The following is a 22,462-nucleotide window of genomic DNA, read 5'->3' on the forward strand; positions in this document are numbered from 1 at the left end:
AGCTACTTTGGTATAAACTGAAGAAATACTGGAGTCCAGTTGTTGTGTTATCAAAGTGTGTATTGACTGTATATGAGAACTGGACTGAGTGACCCCTCCCCCTGGCATTCCAAACAGGAAGTGGCTCCAAGAAGCCAAAATCCCAAAGACTTCTATAGACAAATGAACAGCTGTTGCTCATTCTATTGGTCAGAAGAACCGTTCTGGATCTGATACCTTCTGTTAACACATTCAATTCAAGTTATTGAAGTTATTAACTGACCAATCAGATGTCTCAACAAAAGCAGGTGGAGCCTGATGGCCCCAAGTCCAACACTGAAAACGTTTGAAAAATTCCGGATCAATCCGTGCTACCGATGACGTCTGGCTCCAAGACGCCGACGTTCATTTTGAAATAACATGGCCACTGAATTGGTTTCATTTCATTGGAGCTGGAGGTAAACCGTTTTAATGGGTGACGTCAATGGACACCAGCAGTGGTGGATTCTGGGTTTCACTCTTGAATTCTGTTTGGTTCTCACTGGACCGTTTCCTTTCTCTGTGCATGTGTTAAGGATGTTGTCCAGGACGTTCATATTTGTGAATCCTACGAAAACTAAACAGGTCCTATCTTAGTGTCAGAACCTCTTTTATCCCGGCGAGTGTGCGGTTTGGACATAATTGGCCTGGAAAACTGCCGACTGAGGAAAAACTGCAAAGAAAATGCATGACCTTCATAATGACCATAATGATCCTGATGCTTTTCCTCGTCACAATGCCAATACTGTTAATAATGACAGTGATGATGATGGATACGGGGATGATAACAGTGGAGCTCCCAGTGATGGGGCTGGCACTGTCGATGCTCTTGATGATTGTGGAAATGAGCTTGTTGATAAGGTCGAAACATTTTCTTTGAGCATGCACGGCTCCCGATAGCGGCGCTGGAGTCTACGTCTTTATCTGTTACATCTCTCAGTCAGACGTCTACTTCCCTTTCCATCTGTTTTGCAGAAACGCCGTCATTACAGCCCAATCAGCTGGGTACACAAACCTTGAAAATACCGTCGGCACACGGTGAGATTCTAAGGAGCAACAGGAAGGTACTGTGCGGTGAAAGTGAAGTGAAGAAGACGAGGCTAAGTCGCGCAGAGGAAGATGGAGACAGAGAGGGAGAGTGGGGAAGGAGAGGAAGATAGATCAGGGTCCTGAGCGATTGTGACAAGCATAGACCCTATCAGCCGCTGTTTGTTTGCACACTCCCCTCTCTGCATTAAAGGAGCCGTCCGGGCCGCCGGCAGGCCGCGAGCGCTCCATCTCCTCACCTGACACGCCAACAGATGTTATGGGCTGATAAGAACCCCGCGGCCCCCTTCCCTTTGCATCTACGATTACCTCGGCACAAAGAAGAAGGGGCGGGGGAGAAGGCTGGGAAGGGGTGGGGGGGGTTGGAGGAGAGGAAATCAAATACTTCATGAGGGCCTGGTGTAGAGGGGAAAAAAAATGAAATGGATGGAAGTGGAGAGTGGATGGAGGGGGATTGAAAAAAGGGAATGAGGGAAAGAAAGATGGAGGGGACACACTCATTTGTCCTGTATGAAGTGGTAAATGGCCTCGCGGTACTTCCTGGCCCCACGCTGTTTGTCTCTGTCCTAATCGGCTTATTCCATAAGCGCTGCAGCGCCATCGTCATTAAGCAATGATAATGATATTATTTAACAGGGGATGAGAGAATTAAGGAGGCTCGCTATCTGATGCTTAGTTTTGTTCGCTGCCTCATTTCCTCATCCTTGGAAAATGTAGCATTTCCCCACTGATAAGAATTGTTTCGCAACTGTAAAAGATGCCTTAATGACAGCCGCGTCCATTGAGTTTTTCCTCTTTTGGCCTAAAAACATCATTATTCCAACTTTTATTACACATTACACGCCTGGTTTGTTCTCCAAAAAAAACTTTTGTGGACTTGTTACGGTGAACGTAACCCAATCCCTGCTAGGGAACGCGCACACACACCTTCTTCCCTTCCTGATCACTAATTTATGATATAATTTAACAAACGCTATATTTGTTCCGCCCAACACTCCACGCGGCATCGAATTACGGCTCACAAAAGATCATAGGAAGCCAATATCACGCATCCCACTCTCAGCCAATCTGAGCGCAGAGATTGTGTTTCCTTTCTTTTCCTGGCTGCAGGTCCGCGGGGGGGATAGATGACATTACTGAACACAAATCGGGCCGATAGAATAAACAAACAACAATGCAATCTGCATCATAAACAATGCCAGATTGAGACCGAATTTGTGTAGATGATAAGCCACCCAAGGTAATCAATGCAGTAATGATGAGGGGAGGGGGGGTCCTATCACAGGCAGTCATCAATGGAATTTCTAAAGCGTCGTCTTTGTGTGTGTGTGTGTGTGTGTGTGCGATGAGCGTGACAAACACCTCATCTTGTGTGCGAGAGAGATAAGCTCTAAATAATTGTGGTCTGACAGGCCTGAATAATGGCCAAATTAGACAGAAGGTGCACGTTATTACGAGCGGCAAACATTCAAGGCTGGTTTAAGATGATGATGATGATGATGATGAAGAGGATGAGGAGGATTTTAATCCCATTTACCAGCTTCCACTCTCGCCTCCTTCTCCGTCTCTTACCTGTGGACCTCCTCTGGAGGAGCGGCCCACACACCGAGACGAAGGGAGGAGGAGAAGGCCGGCGAAAGGCCATGAGCGTCGATTATGGCGAGATAAAAAACAAGCCAAGGTTAGGGAGAGGACGGTGGAGAAGCTGAGCGTGAAAGCAGCGACCGAGGAGAGAAAAGGAGGGAAGCGGCGGCTTTGATGTGGATCAGCTTCTGGATTTGCTGTTTTGTCTGCGCTGCAGTTACGCCACGCTCAGGTACAAAGACGTGAACGCACCTAACAGAGGCCCGAGCAAAACAAGGGCTCGCTATCCTCACAACACATCAGAGCCGCGGCGCCACATGACCTACAAAGACACAGACGGGCTGGAAAACGGCAGAATCAAGCATGGAGTGGAGCAAAAGTACGACGAAACCCGATTTCCCCACTTGACACAGACCTTTATGTCATGAATCATGGCATATATTATAGCAAATCACATCAAATTGCTGTAATTTTGCATGAACTCTTTAAAGCAACATTCAGAGTTCATGTGTCTTTTTGGAAAAACGGCTTGTACTTTTCATCAGTTTGGTGAATAAAGGCGATAAACCGGAATGCATTCAAAACTTTCTGAGGAATGACCTTTGACCCAGATTAGGTAAATCCAGGAAAAGCTTCCATAAAGGGCTACATTTTCCCATGAGCTCTAGTCTCCTAAAACACCCAAAGAAAAGACCATTTTCCCTGGAAAACTACAGATTATCCACAGGAACCCCCCATCAACCATCAATCCTGCTAATCCACAATGCTAACAGACTTAGCATCAACCCCTTCTCTGTTGTTTCTTTTGGATCTTCTGACTTTCTTGTGGCTCAACCCTAAGGCCGGTCTGTGAGCCAGTCTGTGAGCCGCAGAGGGGAAAAATATGACCTACATTTTTTCCCCTTTTATTTCTGTTCCAATTCTGAAGGAAGTGTGAGCAGGTGGGTCAACGATCGAAGGGTCGGCGGTTCAAGCCTCCTTCCCCGGTCAACTGTCGTTGTGTCCTTGGGCAAGACACTTCCCCCTCTCTGCCTCCAGTGTTGCTCTTCTGGTGTGTGAATGCGTACGGATGACCCGGTGATGGTCAGAGGGGCAGTAGGCGTGAACTGGCAGCCACGCCTCTGTCAGTCTTCCCCAGGGCAGCTGAGGCTACATCAGTAGTGACCATCACCAAGTATGAATGAATGATGGACACATCATAAGCAAGTTGAACCGTCTGGAAAAGCTTAGATAAATCCAAACCATTATTACTATTTATTATTGTATTTTGGAAAACTAGAGGATTCTCTCAATCTCGACACGTCAGGTCGCTCAGTCACATGTTGAACATCCATTCACTACTTTCTGTTCCCACTGCTAAATTGAAACCCCCAAGCTAGCAAAGTTAAGAAAAAACAAACATCTCGGAAAGTTTCTTTTGGCAGAAAAGTTCAGAGAGGAAACAGAAGAACAGCTGTCAACTTCAAAATAAAAGCTGCATTTAACGGACAAAATCAGGAGTATTGACTCCCAATACAGATTTTCCGGGACAGTTGTTCCCACACATCATAATAATAATAATGCAGAATATTCACAGGATGTCAAATGTTACAACGATGCTGCTAATAAAGTTTATTTTATATTTATTGTAATATTTAAAAAATACCACTTTTAGCCACAGTTGTTTTGCTTGTGTTATTTTTGGCATTTATCCACCCTAAAAGCTGAACGAGATGGATTTTTTAGCTTCCACTCAAGAGGAAAATCAATATCACATTATAATGGTTCCTACATGGAGTCTAGTATAGGAATTAAGTTTAAAGCAGCAGCAGATATTTTACAAAGAATGAAGATAAATTTGTCCTCAAAAGTTAATAGAAACATCGGCTAAAAAAACAAAATCAGACACCCCGTTTTAGCCTCATGCAGGCTAGTTTGTAAAAATATGGTCAAACATTAAAGCAGGTCAGTCACCTGAAAAGGTTGGAGACTCAAACATTTTTTTTCACAAGTGTTAAATAAAAAAAGCGTTAAATAAAAAAAAAAAAGTCTAATATATATATATATAGGGCTGCACGATATGAGGAACACTTGCGATATGCAATATTAGAGATTAATATTGCGATAACGCTATAATTTGTAGTATATAAAAAAATAGAAAAATGCCAAAAACATCATTCCCGTTTCATTAGAAGCAGTTTAAAATTACACTCCAAATGACCCTCATCGACATAGGTGACAAACATCTAACATAATAGGCCTCCATCTGATTGGTCAACAATGGGAAGGCGTCCATCTGATTGGTCAAAGCATTAGGGGATTTATTTGATTCGTTAAAAGCGTCAAGCTGCCATAAGATTGTTTTAACACATTTTGTGTTTACGATTTATTGTGATATTCGCCGTCTTTTGCGATATGCCTATTGCAGAGCTGGATATTGCGATAACGATAAATTTGCGGTATATTGTGCAGGCCGAATATTATATATATATATATATATATATATATATATATATATATATATATATATATATATATACACATACACATACACCACACACACAGTTCAGAAAGAGATATTTATTGAATTCTGCTGCTTGGAAATGTTTTTTAGATGTCAATATTTTATAGTATTAAAACAAATCTTTAATGTTTTTAAGTAACATAATACAATCCTCAAGTACAATATATATATAACATTATATATATATATAATAATGGAAATAGAAAACTTTCATCAAATGAGCATAATTATACTCTTAAACGTTATTTACCTCTTAACATTTCTGTAAATAGTATTAAAGGATTTTTCCCCCAGAACTGATTTACATTAATTGTTAGTGAGGTTTATCATCACAGGCAACTAAATGAGTGTAGCATGAATCAAAACAACCTCCTTTAGAGCTTTTAGTTCATTAATCACAAAATTCGATTTATACAATTTTAAAATTGTCTAGGTCAACATCTACGGCCGTTCAGGCTCTTTAATCTTTGCTCATTTAAATTGAATATTCAAAATAAATTAGCATGCTAATCTGATAGCATGCTAGCTAATTCGCTAGCATGCTCATTTGATAGCTTACGATAAAAGATTCGGTAAAACAATTAACTGTTGGAGTGTGAAGTAAAGAAAACTAGAAATAAAAAATTTTGAAGTTAAAATTTAAAAAAATAATTTTAAGAAAGAAGGTGGTCAACAATCTGTTCAACAACTACGCTATTTACTCACCCAAACCAAAGTTAGAGCTTCTCTGTCGTCATTAGAACGTCAGGCCATCTTTAGGAGATCGGACGTCCCTGCTTCACCTTCAGTTACAGCTCAGGAGGGCAGCTGTCAATCAATAGCCACGCCCCTCTAGTTGATATTTTTCCCTTTTGATCTGATTTTACTTGGAATCCCATAAATCTGAATTAAGAGTTTAAAACCATCTTCAGAGTTTTCAGGTTTTTACTTCCTGCTCATTAAGCTTTAGGTTTTATTTATAAAATTAAATAAATTAAAACAGCAGCTAAATTTGTCCCAGTGGGTTCTTCAGGGCTAATGTGGACGCCAGTCTGTTGGCAAAAACAGCAAAAGTAAGCTTTTGTAGGTTAAAGCAGTGATGTCAGGATTGTTTTTTTTTTTTTTTTATCTCTTCCAGATTCACCAGCGTGTTTGTATGATCTTCTAGAATTAATTTCACGTTGACACCTAAAATTCCTCCTTAGGCCTCAATCATAACTGCCCTTACAGGTGGATACAGGCTGTCTTCAGGTGAAAAATGGTCAAACCTGTACTGGACTTGCAGGTGGTCAGTGGGAAATATCAAAGTCGTCGGCCGCTCAGCGAACACGTAGAGTGAAAATGTTCGTGTCCCTTTTTCCTACGGGTACGCTGTGGGCGACACGTAAGGGTCAAGTAGGTTAGACGCAGGCCTGTCGTGTGGATTTTTTAAAAATGTTCATACCGCCAAATCCTGCAGACTTTGCTAGAAGCCCGTTAGTGTTGTTCACATGATAAGTGTGCACTCCTTGCTGCAGCCTGACTGTTAGCACACCCCATGCTCTATGACCCTCCATGCACCCGGACAACCCAAACACATGCAGAGCCCAAACACTTTAACCCTCACTTGGTTGATTAAGGCATTATCGGTGGGTTTTTTTGGGTGGTTGCATTCTTTAAATCTCCCACAAATGGAAGTAAAAACAAATCACTTCTGAGTTATTCCCTCTCTCTACTTTTTATTATAGTGATTTTCACTGTGTCTGGATATTCAGTTGGAAAGAAAAACAAACTAAAGTCTCACTTTTACCAAACTTTGTTTGTTTCTATGAGGCTGAAATCTCAGCTGGATGATTTCAGATTTGGAGCTAAGCTCTTCAAGTCTATTTCAAACACAGACACAGAATCAGCAGCAGTGATCACATCCATAATCTCCATGCTGATCACTGCCCAAGTAGACGGTTATCTGGGAGGGATAGTGATTCGCAGATTAGTGTTTTTAAACGCTTATCCATGTAGACCTCCCTGAGGTGGTCGTGCTCCAGCGTCGAAGCTGAACCGAGGCATCAGATCAGAGATTTAGACTCACGGATGTGGCATGTTGGCTTCTGGGTAGAGAAGGAGGAGGACAGTGGAGGGGGGTCTTAGTAGATCATGTGCATAATCGCTTTTTAATCAGGAGAGGATTTTTCCAATCAATAAGACAAGGCTAATCATAATAACCAGAGCAGTGACGGTTTTAGTCTTTCCTGTGTGTCACGTGAGATTCTCAAAAGTTGAGGAAAAGGGTTTTAGGAAGTTTAAATTCTGTAAAGATTGCTGCTGTTGAACTCCTAAAGGTTCTACAACTGGTACTACTTTAAAGCACTTTGTGTTTTAGGACAGGCATTGAAACCTTTATGGAACAGAAATTTAAGTTTCTGTCGTCCACATATTTGTTCGCTCACTCCCTCGCTACTAGTCTAAACTAGTAACTTACATTCACAGAGTTCAAACTGCAGTGGATACCACTGTGCATCGTCTACCATCTATCTTGGACTAGTAGATGTTCTGGTGACAGTAAGACAGAGGAGGGAATTTTAAATGCTAAATAATCTGCTCTCCTGAGAGCACAAAGGCAAGCTAAGTAATAAAAATTGCAAGACCATTAATAAAGAAAGGAGAAAAAGTGGGTAAAAGAGGTTCTGTAGAAGTAAAAATGGAAGGATAAAAAGACATAGGATCGGTGTAGAAAGAGCAGCGCCACTTCCTCATGGAAACGAGATGATCTGCACGGGGAAGTGCTTGTTTTTGATGCCATTACCCTGGCGAGGTGTGGGCCGGGAGGGTGGCGAATGAGGAAATTCAGGAGCGCCTGACAAGAAGACCCATGGGGAGAAAAGCCAGTTTGGAAAGCAGAGGTGGAACCACAATCTCTGGAGTCCACTCTGTCTCTGCCAACCCGAGATCCCCACAGCAATTAAAGCCACCAAGACAGAGGCCACAGGGAAGTCCAACACATCACACCCACGTGCAGATACACAAGGCTTTCAAACACATGGAGACACCACAACTTCAACATGAAAGAGATTTATTGTAACACAATTCCTTTTAAACCTCAGGCCCATGTAGAAAGGGGGTTGACCCGTACGGGTTCTGTGGGTTTTTGGGTTGTCCAAGCCAGTGAAGGGTCGTAGTGAGGAGCGGTGGGGTCATAAAGGGGAGAGCAGGTGTGTCTTACGCCTCCCTTGAGGTCCGTACGGCCACAGCAGCGAATCATGACGTGTTTGTAAGACACAAACTTAGGAAGTGCGATGATGCTGTTGTTGCCGTCCTTACGCCACACCCTACATTAGTAAGGTGTAAGTACTGGATCCTTACTAACCACATTCGTAAGATGTCTACACAAACTACGCTGTGACAGTCTAATTTCCTTATTTCTAACCGTCAGGCTGCACAAGAGGAGTGCACACTTATCACGTTAACAGTACTAACAAGCTCCTTTTGCAGGTCGGGGAGTTAGAAAAATGAAAAATCTGTATGACATGCTGGCCAAAGCTGGGATTAGGGTCAGCACCGCCAAGTCTGAGGTCTGAGAAAGGTAGTTTGTCCTCTCTGGGTGGGTGGAGTGCTCCTGGCCCAGGGGCACCCAGGGGTTTAAGCATCTTGGGGAAGTGAGGAACATGAGATCAACACATGGAGTGGTGCGGCCTCAGCTGGTATGCCATCCTTGAGGTGAAGAGCGAGCAGAGTTGGAGAGCAAATCTTTCAACTTACCGGTCGATCTTCGTTCCTGTACTCACCTATGGTCACGAGGTCTGGTCATGACCAAAAGAACGAGATCCCGAATACAAGTAGCTGAAATGAGTTTCCTCCAGATGGACGTATGACACTTCTGCGCCTCACCTACTTCCTCCTTCACCGGGTTTGCCCCTTTTTTCCACTGCAGTCAGCCTGTAGCCACCTGTAAGGGCAGTTGGGACTACGGCTTAGAACAAACTTCACGTTGTCTTTATTTGAAAAAGTAAAGTGAGTCCGTCCGACCACAGATCATTATCTATCATTAGATGTTGAAATTAAGTCTGGGTCTCTGGTCATTTGCAACATTAAAAGCGTTTCTTTTAGAAGTCAGTTTACTTTGTGTATTGTTGTTGTTTAAAATTTGTTTTACTCTCCTGCTCCATAAAAAAGAGAAATACAAGGAAAAAATCCATCTGACCAACTGCAGCAGAGGATAGAGAGACGGTCTATCCTTCATCGTAGGATGATCCTAAATCCACTTCGCATCTCTCCTCATACCCCCACTTTTCGCATTAAGTCCAATATCACCGCTCACTCCTGCCAGGACTTTAAAGCGGTGCCAGTAGCCACCCACTCCAACTCTCATCCCCTCTTCTTCCCCTCTCCTCCAATGTCCATCAGTCATTGTTTCCTTCGCCTCCTCCTCCACGGCTTTTCTTTTCCTCTCGCCTCTCAGCTTTGATCTTGATTTCTGACCAGGAAATATCTACTGAGAGACTACAATAACATTCAATAAAAGAACACAGAGGTGGCTGAGACCGGTCCACCGATAGCGCCATGATTCATAAGCCTTGCTTGTTTGTTTTGCTTCAACATGTGAGCTCTGAGCGCGACGAAGACGCAGGTGGCTTCATCCACATCCACAGCGCACGGTGTGAGGGCCTCCTTTGTTCATTATGGAGTCAGAACTTTTTCAGGACAATGAACAAATGCTCTTTGTTCGCAGGAAAATGTCTCGTCTCTTCTGCTTTTCTTAGATAACGCAGGAAATAGGAGGGATTTAAAGTCTCAAAAGTTTAATTAAATCCTAATTGGCACAAGTTGCCGCGGCAGGTAGACGTGCGGCGAAAGGCTTTTGCTTCTGCAGAGAAACTTCACCGCTGACCTGCTGGTGAGAGGAGTAATAGTAGTGGCTTTAGCCCGAAGCAAAAAGCATCGAATCAAACACGGGCCAGGCTGGAGCTGTTGTCGGCTCGTCTCAATCCACTTTGTCTGCATGTCCGTATCTGCAGCCCACCCCACAATGATGCATGTCCAAACACAACTACAAATGGCAGCCGTCCCACACTCTTAAACACAATGTGGGACTATGCGCAGCTCACAAATTCACTATGACCAATGCTGTCCCACCGGACAAGAAAAGACATCGTGCTTTTAGGCACCCCCCCCCCCCATCCCCTCGCCCGAGGGCTGAAGCTCAGCGTGACGACTCTACCCACAAACCAACGGGGGTATCAGCCCCGCCGAACCCACTCACTCCACGCCGTCAGGGGAAGCACCTCGAGGATTCGTTCCTCATCCCGCTCACTGCCCCGCCGTGGTTATCTGCTTAGGGCCAGGGAGCAGGGACAAGTGTGGGATGGAGGGGTTGGACCATGTCTGGGAGGAGGGGGCATCACCGATCCATTGTCTCCCGTCTCACCCTGTCACTTAGCATTACTGTGGCACAGAGTGAGCCGCGCCGGATGTGTGGTCTTGGCATCGCATTTCCGCACTTTACACTCCACACACAAACTCTCCGTGGTTACTACAGGCGCTTCGACTCATCCGATTGTGAAAGGTGGCGCTCTTCCTAGCAGACTGCGTGTGGGAGGGACAGAGCCACGGGCGCCGAGCGTCTCTATAGCCTATGTGAAATCCCATGTAGGCTGCAACGAGGCTCCAACCATAGCAGGCACCATCACATGCAGGAGTGCTGAAAGACCACCAAGGACCATCTCCACGTTGGGTGTCTTTCTAAAGTATTCACCAGCTAAAACCAATTAAGGGCTTGGGGGGGGGGCAGAGCGATGCTGCAGTGAGGGGAAAGATAGGAGGAGATCAGGAAGAATTCTTTCAGGAGATAAAGCCCCAGCAGCACTCAGGAGTCGTTCAGTATTAAGGCACTTGTGATCAGACAAAAGAAGGATACTTGGGTGGTAAAGAAGAGCTCCCTATTTGTAATTTGAGATGTTCAAATGCTGGACTCACATGAAGAGATACAACTGTTTTCAATAGCATCTTTTAACTCGCTTTTTGACTTTAAAACAGAAAGTAATCCCTTCAGGCAATGTGGCCAGGCTGTCTCTGTTCATGCTGGCTGTGAGTGGAGATGGACGGTCCCAGTGTGAAGGAGCTCTGCCAGAACCTCCCAATGCTGCACCGGCAGGTATGGAAAGAAAAAAGGCTCAAAATTAGGGGAAGGAATACATATTTTATTTTATCTTGAAATAAAAAGATTATCTTTTTAAATCATTTCTAATATTATTTTCATTATCTGAAATGCGAATAGTAATTTTAAATGACATTACTTGACTAGTTTGATGTTGTTTTTCTGCATTCTTTGACTTTTTGTAAAAAAATATACATCTTAAAAAATATCAAGGAATAATAACAAAAAACAACTTTCTTTTAGGTCTTCATTGGTTTGTAGAATTTTTGGGTTGTTTCTTGTTGGAAGTTAATTCGTTTTTTGTTTTTCAAAATAACGGTATATATGGTTATACATTAAATATTTTTTATGCAACAGCACATTCATCTGACTACCACTTTCAGTCAGATTTTGTTGAGATCAAAATTAATGCGGCTCTTTTTTTATTTCAATATATATAGATGGAAAATGTGTTTTTCAATCTTGGTGGGAATGTAGCTTAAATTTAGTTTAAAACTAGAAAAAATAACACATTCTTGGGGTTCAATAATTGTTTTAATCTTTTTTTCTTTCTGTGATTTGCCTTATTTCAGTTGAGAGGAAACATTACAGAAACATAAATTGAGTAAACAAAATAAAATTGAGGGCAGAGTTTGTGAAGGAAAGTTATTTCATCATCAAAATAAATATTTCTACTATTTTTTTTTTAAATTGATGTTTAGGTTAGCTACACTCACTTTTGTTTCACATCACTATGGATTTTTTTTAGGTTTATTTTCTGATTCAAACAGTTTTTAGTAAAATGTCATTTTTTCAGCAGGCCAGGTTAAAAACTGCCGTCAATCCATCTTCAAGGTAAGTTTGCTTCACAAAACTGTCCTTTATAAAGAGGCACAAACAAACAAAAGTCCACGTCTGTTTTCTGCCTGGATGTGTTTGTGGATCCACTGCAGTTCGGTGGAAACGTCCTCTCGGAAGGACAAAAACACTCAGCCGCCCCTCACAAACACAAGTCTGAAGGCTCCTCCACACGTTTAGGAAAGTGTGGTTCTCCTTCTAAGCAGCACAGCAGTCACACAACAAAAACACACAATTGAAACAACTCTTTTGTGATGTTGAAACCCCCTTTAGGTTTACAAAAACTGACATCTACACATCAAAGGCCTTTAAGCAAAACCTTTTTTTTTGGGGGGGGGGGGGGGACAGAGTAACCTGCAAAAATAAAAACTCAATAATATATTAAATTGGTAAACTGGACTATTAAAGCATTAATATTGTAGATTGTCAGAATCTGATCAAGTCTGAAACCACATGATCAGGCCTGATTTCTGATCATGTGGTTTCAGACTTGATTGAAATCCGATGTTGCATCTTTATCACAGTTTGATTCTCTTTATTTGATCTTTATTATAATGAAACCGTCATACTTTTATTTGTCACTTTCAACAGGTCATTTCAGGTGCAGGTCATGTTAAAAGGTAAACTTGTGGTTATGTGTTGGTCAAATTAAAGGATTATTTAACCAATAATCTCAGACTTTTCGCTTCAAGTTGTTCTTGTGACTTTGGTTCCATCATCTACCTCACGTCTTCAGGTGCAGGTCTGCTGGTGGTCAGACCAAAACCCCCCAGGGCCAAGCCTCGTTCCTGTGGAAACTACCTCATCTACTGAGGAGGTTGTAAAGCCCGACTCAGGATCACTGAACTGCAGCCGCCTCAACCTTCTCCTCCAGGGACGATGACTGATGTGAACGTAGTTTATGACCGACAATCTCCGCACCATCTCCACCTGAGTTCCACCCCGATTAAACTGAAACTCTGGCGTTCGACGTTTTTCTCTGACCAACTGCTTTGTTTTGCTACGGATTGTGGAAAAATGAGAAAAGTACTGTAGCGGACTCAGTTGGGCTGGGTGGCCGTTTGGGTTCGGCTAATGTCCAGAGCTCAGTGAACGCACCACGCAGAGACGTTTGTTGGGCCTGTGATCTGTTATCCGACCTGCTGTCGGCGGTTTTAGGGGAATAAAGTTGCAGGAGACGACATGAAGGCATTTGAGGAGAGCAGTTTTAGTCAAAAATCCACTAAAACCAACTTTGGGGAGCGTCTTGTTGGTGAGAGTTGAACGATGTTAAGACGTGTCAGTGTGGATGCTACAGTCTGATCTCAATCCTCTCGTTTTCTGGTGATAACGGCAAAGTCCATGTTAAAATGAAAATATCTTTTTCTTTCAGCTTTTAAGTAGTTTTTACATTTCCTCATGTTTGTGATTGATGTCGACTGTTTTCCATGTGTGGGGGGGGGCTTTTATTAAGATGACTATTTTAAACTGTTATTTATTTTTTTTAATTTAAAGTTTCGTTTTGTATCTACATTCAAACCTCGTCTATAGACGTATAGGGAATATTCAATGCTGTCACATGTTTCTAAGGAGGAAGAGTTGTCAGTGATTTCTCCTAATTTAGTTACAAATTACATGTAACTAAGTTACTATATAGATAATGATGATAATAGAAAACGCAACCAGTGAGCTTGGTGGGCATTATTGCCCCCCCCCCCCCCCTCCTCGTCTACCCCCGACCCCCCCGCTGGTTTGATTTGCACAAAAGATGTGAGAGGGAGGAAGATGGAGGAAGATGATTACCATAACAAACACCCTCGCTGGCACAGGCTTCCCCAGGGAAGTGTCAATCTAAGTGGAAGAGTATGTTGACATTTATAACCATCTGGGGGGGACATGGTTGCTATTTCTCAGCTGTTTAACTTCAATTAGAGGGGGTGAGGGGGGGGGGCGACAGGAAAGGAAGTTAGAAAGGGATTTGCTGTTTTTGCTTAGCGGTTGCGATGGAGAGAAAGACATTGAAGGTGTCTCCTGAAGAGTTTTTTCTTTTTATTTGGGGGGGGGGGGCTCCTAATAGTAGATTGTGCTTGATGGATGATGATACACAGACAGAGTTGAAAAATCCCCGCGGGGGGGGGGGGGGGGGGGGGAACGAACAAACAAACAAACGGAGAGAAAAGCAGCAATAATGAGAAGATGGATGCAGGTGATGCTGGACAGGAAATAAAGTCCGCTGTCAGTCACACCTCCAGGTTATTGCTTATTGTTTACCCCCCCCCCCCACACACACACACAAACACAGCTCAGAAAAGGTCAGAGGTCACGTCGGTCATATCTTATTTTCCGTCTACGCTCCATTCTTTCTTTGAGCAACAAAGAGCCATACGTGTGGGGGAGGGAGGGGGGGTTGTGTTAAAAGTGTGTGTGTGTGTGTGTGGGGGGGGGGTGAATTAGAAAAAATATAGAAAAGGAGAGCAGCGATCAGACAGAGCTGATAAGAGGAAGCGGGGGGGGGGGGGGGGGGGGGGGTTCTGTGAGCTTTGGATGGTGGTGGGGGTGGAGGGAGAGAGGGGGGGGGGGGGATGTGTGTATTCAACTCCGGGCTGACTCCTCTTATGCTAATACAGCCAATTTCCTCTTTTATTTCATTTCTGGAGCCGAAATCTGCGATCTGTGATAAGGTTGCCGTGGCGACCGCCTGCTCCCCGGGCGGATGCGGGCAGCCGTGTGATGGAGATGTGTAAGTCGGCGGGAGCAGCAGGGAATGAATAATTTAAAACTCCAGCAAGCTGCAGAGATAAGAGAGCAGGGCTCTAACCCCCCACCCCTCCCTCACACACTCCCACAATCCATCTCTCCACCCTCCTCTCTCTGGTCATCTAAGGCTTCATCCTCCAACGCTCGCTGACCTCCAAGGTCAAGGGCATGATGGGTAATTGAACCAGTGGTTTGGGGCGAGGATGAGGACGGAGGAGGAAGCTGCAGTTCCCGGCTCCTCCTCCGGACTCCATTTAAACTTTTTAAATTCAGACAGAACTTGGGGCTAATCCCACCCGTCTGCCGTCGTCCGACACTCCGGAAGCAGAACAGCGGCCGCCCGCTCCACCAAAGGGACGCGCTGAAGGTGGCGCGGCGCTGCAGCGTGACATTCGGAGTTGGATCCTGGTTCAGGAGAAACTTCCCAACAGTTTCCCACCGTGGGAAAATCCTGAATAACACGAATTACAACCACTTTACGATAAAATGCCTGAAATCTGGATGCTTCATGTCTATTTATTTATGAGATTAAACAAAAATAATAATAATTGGTTTTGATAAAAAATAAATAAAAATGCAGTTTTTGTTTGTTTAGATTTAAAAAGCAAATTTTTGTAATTATTATTAATTTTGTTCCCTTTTCCTAAAAAAAAGGGTAAATATGCTTAATATTATGAAACTAAAAAAGTCCAATTTGAAAGGAAAAACATAACATAACATAAAATACCCGTGTAGTTTCATGACAGAAGGTAAAACACTGTTTGAATTTGGGTTTTGTATTTTTCTAACTAATGTTAAATGTGGTGCACAGACTTTTTCTTTTATATTTATTTTCTGGACAGAAGTATAAAGAAAATCTGTCCTTTTCTAAAATTAAATAAACTCAAATGTTTCTTTTTGTCTCTTTAAAAGAACAATTCTGCATTAAAACCCTTTTTAGCGTTGGCAGGAACAACATTAAGGTTAATGTTGTAACGAATGTTACTTTATTATTCTACATAAATATCTATTGTGAACAGATCTACGCTCATTCTTGTGTATTTATTGAGTCATCTCATGCTTGCTTCATGTCCTTCGGTCCGTTTAATCTAAAGCCTTCCTGAAAACATTTCTTCTCCTGTCTTAAATTTCTTAGCGTTAACATCGGTTGCTAAGGAAAACTTAATTCCTCGCGTCGACACAAACGTTGGAACGTTCGTTCATCAGGCCTAGAGATGCAACAAACCCAATGGTTGCTATGGAGTCGTCACATCTACAGAGGCTTACGCCGTCACTGATGTGGGCGGAGCTAAAACAAAGACACTTCCTGCAGCCCCAGGACCTAAAGCTTCTGTAACTCAGGTAAAGGAAATGACCTTTGACCTGTCACCGACTTTTTCTTCACAGTTTTGTTTAACCTTACGTGCAAAGAACCGCGTCTGGTCGCTCCCCAACAGATTCAGATGTGAACAGGTCGACTGAGGTGACTGTGCCGGTAACCATTTCAGTGTGTGCGTGTGCACAGGTGTGTGTGTGTGTGTGTGTGCGTCAGCTACGTCCTTGACTCCTCTCTGTCTGAGCCGCCAACCTGTTTTCATTCCACAGCCGCGCTTGCGAGGCTTTGTCGTCATGGAGATGAACCGGGACTATAAACACCCCTCAGGTCACGTCCAGGTGAGGGGTTCACGGCGAGGTGCGGCCGGCTCCCTCCAACCCCCTCCTCCTCCTCCTCCTCCTGTGGTTGTATGGGAAAAATAAAAGACACAAGCGAAGGGGAAAATCTTAACAAAAAAAGGCTGATTCATAAACACGCCACACAGGGCGCCCGCACAGGTGATCTCAGCCCGAGCGTGAAGCCTTCATCCCCGTGGCGCCAGGAGGCAGTCAGTCCCGACACACACACACATACACACCCATAGGAAGAACCGCACTCTGGACTCCCGTGGATTCTGTTCACCTGGCAGACACCGTCAGATCTGAAGATCTCCTCCTTCCTCCTCCTCACATCCAGCGGCGTCTGCTCCTCCTGCAGGAGAAACGCCTCCATCAGACGAAGCTGAAGTTTCTCCTCTGGACACACGGTGGCACTGCATACTTGTTGCAGCTCTGCAGCTGAGCTGCATGAGGCCCCGTGAGCCGAGCAGGGGGCACAAGCACACCAACACACACACACGCACACACGCACACACACACCTTGCACATCCTCCAGATTGGATTGATAAAACCGAAAATATTGGCCCATAGAAATAATACAACACAGCGATAAGAGAGTGCTATCTGGTTTGATCATGATACCACAACTAAACGCAAGCAGAATATCAAGTCTCACAAACAAGAAATAAGGAGCCGGGCTCTGGCGGCGCTGAAGTGACTGAACAAAAACCAGACTGACAACCTCCCATCCGCCGCCGCCGCGGATCCCCGAAACGCCGGCGAATTCCAGGCTCCTCGCCGCGTAAATAGAGCAGTTTCAAGAGGCTTTCAAGTCGGCGTGCGAGCAAATACGATTTCATTAAACAGGATATGAGCTCTCTTTTCTGATGGCTCTTAATCTAGATTAAGGTTTGTCTGGATGTTCACAAATAGATGCTGGAAGAATTGAGCAAATTAAATGCACCCCAGCCATGGAATCTATTCAAACAGGGTCAAAACAGACGAGGAATTCAGACATTATCTTTTTAATTAAATTATTCCCAAATTATTTCTCTGTTAAAATTGTAATCTATATAAAGGAATAATAATAATAACTTTAATATATTTGTCTTAAATGAGGAGATTTGCCTGCGTGCGATGCACACCACTGTGTTTTCCTCTTTCTGAAGGAGATTTGTTTAATTACTTGCGATCGTCTATCTGAGCGGCGGAGCCTCAATTAAATCTGATGTTAATTAAATCTGATCTTGTTTTGTGTATTAATCAAGCGGCAATTTTAATCTACTGTAATAAGAAATGTGGAGAGAAAGAATTATTTTAATTTCATGCTTGTGACGAGTGTTTTTTTTATTTTTAAGGAGGATCCATTGAGGTGAATTTGTGGGAAGTTTTTTTTTTTTTGTTTTTTTTTGCAAAAATCCAAAGAAGCTGCCGTTTGTCGCTTGTTGCCTACTTGCAACTTTTTTTTCTTTGTGGTTAAAGACAATTTGTCCTCAGGTAATCTGGATTTCGAGTTTGTGCATCTCACCCACATGCAGTGTGTGTGTCAGTGTTAATTATGTTTACATCAGCACTGAGCTGCGCTCTTATCAGATGCACGATTCCCTCTCAGAGGCCGCTTTCTTGGTAGAGTGACACCAGAGATAAGTGGGAAAAAATTTTTTTTTTTTTTACTGTGGTCAGCAACTCTTTCCACAGACACTCGATTTCCTGCGGTTATTTTTTGGGGGTGCGCGTTCCTCCTGAATGCAGAGATAGAGGAAGGAGAAAAAAACAAACACACACACAAACCTCCATCCAAACCACATTAGGCTAATTAACAAACTCATTTAAAGCGGAGGAAATATTGATTGCTGTACATTTGTGGAGGAAGAAGAAATAAATAAATAAAGAGCCTGGCAGGTGTACGTAAATTGTTTGTTGGAGGGAATTTAAATTACAGTTCAATCAGAGAGTCAGGAGGTGTGTGTGTGTGTGTGGGGGGGGGGGGGGGGGGGGTCTGTGATTTCCCGTCTCCACGCTTAGTTGATATTTCACTGGGTGAGGATTGAGCGCTACGGGTGCATTTCACACCCTGAATGAGAAAGGCAATCTCGCTCAGCCGACTAGAACAATAATTAGAATGGAGATTAAATAAAAATAATTAGAAAAAGTTCATCTAGTTTTGATGTATTAATTATTCCGCCCCTGCTTTATTCCAAGTCTAATTATCTGCTTCAGTGAAAATGCCAAGATTTTCTGCGAGTCATAAAAAATTACATTCATGTAATTATGTCAGCAATTTGGGGGGAAGTCAGCTAAGCAGTGCTCCCCCCCACCTCCCCCTCCCAGTTTAAAGTAAGTAACTTCTAACTACTTATAACTTATAAGTTAATACAGTCCCTTTCAAGCTAGGGGTATAAATAATAGAATGCAATGGGAGATTATTTACTCTTTAAATGAGGAGCTGCTCTCTGCCGGCTCCCACGCTCGCACGCTCTGCACGCCACAATGAAAACAAGACGACTTTTTATCCATTCTTGGTCAGTAGATAATAATTTGCATATAAATGGAAATATTTATTGTGACAAAAATAAGAAAAAAGGGAGATGCAGGAAGTAATATGCTCATTTTTCAAAAACTGGCGGGGCCCAGCTGTGATATCTGTATTTTAGGAGTCAAGCAGTTTTAAAAAAAACACACACACACACACACACACACACACACACACACAAAGACGAGCTTTAAAATATATATATAAATATCAGAAGAATGAAAAAGAGAGGGGGAGCCAAGGGAACCTTTTAAGATGTTTACTACACAAATGGAGTCTCCTGATGAAATGTGAGAGATAGCCGTCGACATTCGCTACTTTTTCTCGGCGCTCGGTAGCCGGAGACGGGCGGGCCGGACCGCTAAGCTGTAATGACTTCCCTTCCTATACCTGAGTCACCGGGGGGAGCCAATAAAGTCACACAAACAAACTTTGCAGATGTGGAAAATGTGTTAGCCACATAGAAAACCTGAAAAGTCGTTTTTTATTTTTATTTTTTTTTTTTAAATGATCAAAGTTGAGGCCAAAATTTCAATTCAAATAAAGAAAAAAAAAATCAAACTTTCTTTTTGTTGCATGAAGAAAACAGCTGTTGATGAATCGGGATTTCTGTGTTCACAACCAGAGCGACACTGCCAGCATGAGGCTCGCTCACACGTGAAACACATTCAGGTTGAAGGTTTCGCCGTGTTCAGCCGTCACCAGACTGAGAGCGCCATGCCTGCACAGATGCAGGACGCCGGGACGCCGGTGGTAGACGGTTCTGGTTCTATACGTCCGGCTGGCTGAAGGTCAAAGGTCCAGACCCAGAATTCACTTTAGTCAAAGATCGATGCTGAAAACAGTGAAAATATTTGAAATATTGAAAATGACAAATAAAATATTATATAAAATACAAAAACAGCTTTCTAATCTGTGCAGTAAAACTTAAAAAAATTAACTTTATTTAAAAAAAAGTGAGACTGATGTGTTCTTTATTATTTCCCCCCACATTTACACTCTTTACACTTTTAAACAAACTAATGTGAAGCCTTTGTTTCCTTTTTACATTTCACTATTTCCTCATTCTTCTCTTGATCAGACAAAATATCATTTCTGTCTCTTCCTACCTGCTCTTCTATATTTGTTCTGTTCTCTGTCTCATCCACTCCTTTATGAATTTTACTTTTTTAAATGTCTCGTGACTTTTTGCATTTCTGCCCATTTTTTTTCTTCTTTACATCACCTCCTTTTTACAGTTTTTGATTTCATTTCTCTTATGTGTAAAGGTAAAAATAATTAAGCATAAATAAGTTATGTTTCTTTTTTGGTAATCTTCGACACCTAGAACTATTAGTTTTAACTTTTTGCTGGAGTTTTACATTTTAAAAGAACATAAAAAAGTTGCAGAAACGTTAAGATGTTAGTCAAAGCAATATGTGACTCAAAATCAATATTCTGTTAAGTTAATATGTATTTACACGTTTTATTTAGCTGTTCCTTGTGTAAAGTTCAACTCTTAGCCACAAAATCACACAAAAAAACTCTTTTTTTTTTGTAAATGGTACTTTTGACTTGAAAAAACACATTTTTTTAATTCTATTCATTTAGAAAAGGACAACCAAAAAAAAATCAAAAACCTATAGTTTGACCTTAGACATGGAAGGCTTTTTTTCTTGAAACCACGACCTGACGTGCATGAAGACACATCTCTGAGATTTTTTTTTTTTCTGTGTAATGCTGTCGTTTGTCCTTCCGTTTCTTTTCTACCATCCTATCTGCTTCATGCATCTGCTGAGGAGACACCATGTAGTGGTTATCAGTCCCGATCAATGCATGCAGGAGAAACATACTGATTAGAATATGAACAGACCACACGGGGTGGAAAACACGACTGCAGGGCTGCTCAGACGCAGTCCGAGCTCTGAGGGATGTTTGCCTTCTTCTTCTGCAGAAATGGATTTCACTTCACAGTTTGGCCTCATTCTGAAAGTTTTCAGTTCATATAGGAACAGGCCGGAGTCTCGTTCTCCTGCGGCTTTGAGTAAATAGGAGCTACATTTACAAACGGGCCGTTTCCCGCATTGTTCTTGTGCCAGTGGATGGGTTCAGGAGCAGCCGAGTGCGCTCAGGTCTGCTTTGGGTGGTAAATTTGATTCTTAGAGAAGTCCAGAGGCTTAACTGCACTTCAGTGTTGGAGCTTCAAACATTGACTTTAGGCTGGAAATCACTAAAACTACGTCTGACTCATTTTTCTCTGGCTTTAGAAAACAAGCCGTATCTGTGAGCCACTTACCTCTGCTGCCTCATTTTATTAGTCTGACTCATTTTTCTTTGAGTTTGTCTTAACAGGTAAAGCAGTTACAAAGTAAAGACAAAGTATGAGTGGATTCCGTGAACTATGACTGCTTTCCTTTGACGGGTTAAGAAGTACAGTTATGTACTGAGGGTAGTTATTTTAATTCTTTGTCTGGAATACAACATTTGGCAAATGTGATCTCAAATTATTCAGACTTTTTTCTTTGTACTGTGCTACTCCTGTATGTTCAATTACTTTATAAAAGCTCACAGGTTTTGACTATTTGAAATGCTCTGATGTAAGTTAACGCTTTAATACCGGAGCAGATTCTGTTAGTGAGAAAAGCTGCTTTGCTGTCCTAAAGTTTCCGTACAATTTACTGCTGTAAAGTTTACTGAAGAGTTTGTTGGTTTAAAACAAGCGACAACGCACACAAGAACATGGATCACGTAAAACCTGAAACGTTGGGTTGTGCCAGGTTATAGGAACATTGCATATTTCTACCTGTAGTCTCTACTAAAGTAAGAAAAAGTAAAGGCCAAAGAAATAAAATCTCTAAAATTCACTAAAACAGGATGGGATGAACAGTTAAAACACCAGAGCAGATGAACAGACAGAGAGTGGAGCACCAGATCAAGAACATGTTTTCCTCCGTCTTTTCAACCCCAACCATTAACAAACAGCGCTACCATAACTATTAATGACCACATGCATACATACAAGCTGTTCTTTTAGTAATGCTCACTTCCTAAAGGATTTTAAAGCCAGGCTGCAGTGGATGCAGTTTGTTTTCTTCAGACAGCAACATGGCTGTTAAAGTATTGTCAGTTGGCAGTACTTAACAGCGGACAGCTTTGTAGATAAAATTATATGAAATGTGAAAAAAGAAGGGTCTTAACAGTCCGATTCACATTTGCAAATAAAGAAACCACAATTATTCAAGAAGTTCTGAGAACAGAGAAAAATCAAAGTGAAGGTGTTGGCCACATCATAAAAATGGATGAAAACGAAACCCATTTCAACCAAAACTCTTCGCATCCACTTAAATGCTGGTTTGCATCCTTTTTGGATGCTTGTAGACCAGAGGTAGAGACCACATTCCTGGTTGTTTTCCACCATGTGCTTCTCTGGCTGGACATACCTGATCCAGGTGCAATCAAACCAGGAAAACATGTCCAGCCACCA

At 42.5% G+C, this 22,462-nt stretch overlaps 1 long non-coding RNA gene across 2 annotated transcripts in view; it reads right to left on the bottom strand.

Moving 5' to 3' along the window:
• LOC111946946 overlaps positions 1-7,572 on the bottom strand; it is a 112,930-nt gene extending 105,358 nt beyond the window's left edge. For both annotated transcript variants that reach the window (XR_002872799.1, XR_002872800.1), the window contains exon 1: positions 5,858-7,572. This is a non-coding gene — a long non-coding RNA (uncharacterized LOC111946946). The remainder of the gene's footprint in view (positions 1-5,857) is intronic.
• Positions 7,573-22,462: the final 14,890 nt, after the last annotated feature.

This window comes from Oryzias latipes, chromosome 23, assembly GCF_002234675.1.
Source record: "Oryzias latipes chromosome 23, ASM223467v1".
In the NCBI taxonomy this organism is placed as follows: domain Eukaryota; kingdom Metazoa; phylum Chordata; class Actinopteri; order Beloniformes; family Adrianichthyidae; genus Oryzias; species Oryzias latipes.